Below are 3860 nucleotides of genomic sequence, written 5' to 3' on the forward strand. Positions count from 1 at the left end.
CTGACCTTATCAGATACATAAGTTACATTTCTTGTTATATAGGTCTTGCTATATCTTGGTTTTAACCATCCAGCAGAAAAGTATAAAAATGAGGTATATAAAGTAAAGCCATATTAATACGATGAGCTGTAAAAGGTTCAAGTCAATAACTTCTGAGAATAACCCACTCATATTATAGACTGCTAGACAGTGTTAGATTGTTTAGCTGAATTCAAACACCTATAATATGTAGATGCCAATAGAATATCCACCTCTGACAAGACAAAAAAAAAAAGGATACAAAGAAACATCATTTTGTATTTATATATACAAAATAGGATAAATATATAGCTTTTGCTTAATGCAATGATAAGAAAGAGGTGTACTAATAGTGTTTGGACAGGATATCCTGACTGCTTCTTATACTATGGATAACCACTAAGAAGATAACAATGTACAATGTATTGATTATCGAAACTGTCTTATTAATCAGCTGTGAAACTATCTCATTCATATTTATTTCTCAAAAAAGTAAGTAAATAAATAAAAAAGTTTTTTGAAGACAGCTCTAGTGGCACACAACTATAATCCCAGCACTCTGGGAAGATGAGACTGGAGAGTTACAACAAATATAAGCCCAGCATGTGCACTTAATGACTCCTTATATAAAAAATAAAGAGAGCTGAGGGTATGGCTCAGTGTGAAGACTCTGGGTTCAATCTCTAGTACTTGCCTCCCAGTATTTTTTTTTAATTTATTGTTTTAGTACAGGGTCTCTTTCTTTTTAAATTTTTATGTATTTGGTCCAGGGTCTCACTACGCAGGTCACATTCTTAGTGGTCTTCCTGTTTTCAGCTTCCCCAGCATGATTACAAGTATGCGCCACCATGCCCTGTCTTGGATTGAACATGGGTCCTTGTGCTTGCCAGCCAGGCACTTAGACCACTGAGCTATCTCCACAGTCCCCGGTATTTGTTATTGGATCTACAGCATAAAAAAAAAAAAAAAAAAAAGTTTGTAAATGTTATTTAGCAATATTTGAAGCAGAATATTTCAGTTGGACATTTGTAGTCATCCTCTTGCAGTCACTGGGGCACAGGTCTAGAGTTTGTGATTAATTCACAGTCCAAAACTGGGATTATGGATCTGAGTATTGCTGGATTATGGTGTAAGTGCTACACCCAGCCTGGGACTGATAGCCTGGAGGCAGTATAAGGAAAGACGAGAGGCTTGCTCTCTGCCTCTGCTGCTCCACCCCAGCTCCTCGCTTTTGACTCTTGATGTTTTGCACTGCCATGAGCTGCTTGCTGCCCTCTTCCATGTGCCACTCTGCTTTAGAGCCACCTGAGTGTGGACTGGAACCTCCACTAACTGTGGGCTAAATAAACCTTTCCTTCCTTCATTTTGGGTGTCAGGTATTTTGTCCCAGCAACAGAAAAAAATAACTGAGACAGACATGTTGGTAAATATCTGACACAGATAAAAGCAGAAGGATCATGAGTTTGAGTCCAGCTTAGTTAACTTAATGAAACTTTATCTCAATAAAGTAAAAAATCTTCCAAGGCCAAGTGAGGTTCAGTACATATTACAGGATTGAATAATTGCATACTTCAGATAGTCTCTGACTTATGATGGTTCAATTTAAATATTTTGACACATATTCCCCCACTATCACCTTCATTCTGAGGATGGAATCCACTTACTTTCTGGGTAAGTGCGCTGCCACTGATCGTTAGCCCCTGCCTTTGTTCCTTATTTTGATTTTTTGTTTTGTTTTTGTTTGGAAGCCGAGCCTCACTCTGTTGTTCAGTCTTCAGCTGCTGTGCCCAGATGATCCTTTTGCCTCAACCTCCAAGTGCCAGGATTACAGGTGTACACCTTACACCTGCTCTATTGTGACATTTATATTTTCTTTAGGTACTGGAGATTGAATCCAGGGTCTTTGCACATCTCCATCTCGTTTTTCACTTTTTATTCTGAGACAAGGTCTCTCTAAGGTGTCCAGGCTAGACTCACACTTGTGATCCTCATGCCTGCGTCTTCTCGAGTGTTGATTGCTATCATGTGCCATCGTGCCTGACTTGGCTTGACTTTTAATGATGTGAAGTGAGGCATTCAGTAAAAACTGTACTTCAGAATTTGAACTTTGGTGTATTCCTGTTAAGATGAAAAAAGCTAGAATATAAACAGCAGTGACAGTAAACCTCAGCTCCCAGCCAGCCATGTAGTCATGAATGTAAAATATGTTGCTAAGCTCTGATGTTCAGTAAGTTGTGTGTGTTAAATACCTTTTGAGGGGCTCAGGGTGTAACAGTGTAGAGTGTCTTTAACCTGCATGGATTTGATCTCTTACATCAAAAACCTAAATTCCTACTGTATTTTCAACATATAGTGGGTTTATTGATATCTAACCAAATCATAAGTAGAGGACTCTTTGGTATACCCGATACTTCAGGAAAGAATAATAACAGTAGTTCAGCCTTGTTGAGTACTTATTATACCCTAGACTATTCTCCTGGCTGCTTTTCCTATATTATTAATTCATTGAATCAAGCCAGCCGATGAGAAATAACTTCTCTCTTTTATAAAAGAGGAAACTAAGACATGGAGACATTGAATGCTTGCCCAGGGTCACATAGTTGATGTGTAATAGAGGTAGGTCTTGAACCCTGGCAACAGGTAGTAGGTCTTGAACCCTGACAACAGGTAGTAGGTCCCACAGGCTCTTAACATGTTACACAGGCTCTTATCTCCTGTAGCTATATAGTCATCTCAGTAGCTACCTGAAAGCGTTTGAGTATAGTTCAAGATCAACTCCTGGTGGGTGGTGATGGGAAGGGGGAGTGGAGTAGAGGTGGTTGAACTTTAATAAAGAGTAATAAATGTATTTTATGCTTGAAAGTTCATTATGAGATCCTTAGTGGTTGATCAGTAGTACTAAAAAAATGGAATCTATGTTTAGTGGGAAAGTATTTTGTAGTAGTGAGGGCAATGGAAGCTATGTTAATCTTGAATCTAGTATGTAGTTTGGGATTTTCTTTAACTTGGATTACAGATTAAACCTAGGAGTCCCCTACCACTGAGCCACATCCCTAGCTACCCACGCATTTTTGTTTTCTAAAACAAGGGTCTCACTAAATTGCCCAGGCTGGCCATGAGTTTATGGCCCTCTTGCCTCAGTCTCCTGAGTAATTGGGATTATAGACATGTACCATATGCTCTGCTATATTTGGAGTTTTACAGCATAATTTGTAGCAGATAACATGTGTTATGGTTGTGTCTCGATGTTTCCCAAAGCCTTATGCATGTGGGAGTGCTTTTTGAAGGTGGCTGAATCTAGAGTTTGTGATTAATTCATTGTCTAATGCTGGGATTATGGGTGTGGGTACTACACCCACCCTAGGGTGAGCATCCCACATACAGTATACAGGAGGTAAGGAGGCTTGCTCCTTTGCTCCTCTGTTGCTGTTGGCATTTTCTGCTTCCATAAACAGTTGTCCGTCTGCCACAGCACCCTGCTTTAGAGCCTGCTGATTATGAACTGAAACCACCACAGACTGAGAGCTAAATAAACCTTTCTTGCCATCATTTTGGGTTTCAGATATCTTGTCTCACCAAGGAGAGAAAAGTAAGACAAAATGAGATGACAAACCTAGGTGTGATGATGTACATGTGTAATCCCAGCACTTAGACGGCTAAGGCAGGAGGATTGCAGTGAGTTTGGGGCCTGCTTTGGCTCCATAGTGGATTCAAGACCAATTTGAACTCCAAAGTGAGACCCTATACCAACAATCTAGGTGTTTTGAAGGAGGCTGAGACAGGATTGCCATAAGTTTGAGGCATGCCTGGGCTAATAGCAAAATCCTGTCTTAAAAAAAAAA

General features: G+C 39.7%; 1 protein-coding gene across 4 annotated transcripts in view; it reads left to right on the forward strand.

Moving 5' to 3' along the window:
- Positions 1-3860, forward strand: part of Slc25a51 (solute carrier family 25 member 51) — an 18743-nt gene that overhangs the window by 4409 nt on the left and 10474 nt on the right. The window lies entirely within an intron of this gene.

This window comes from Octodon degus, unplaced genomic scaffold (genome assembly GCF_000260255.1).
Source record: "Octodon degus isolate 3935 unplaced genomic scaffold, OctDeg1.0 scaffold00045, whole genome shotgun sequence".
Lineage (NCBI taxonomy): Eukaryota > Metazoa > Chordata > Mammalia > Rodentia > Octodontidae > Octodon > Octodon degus.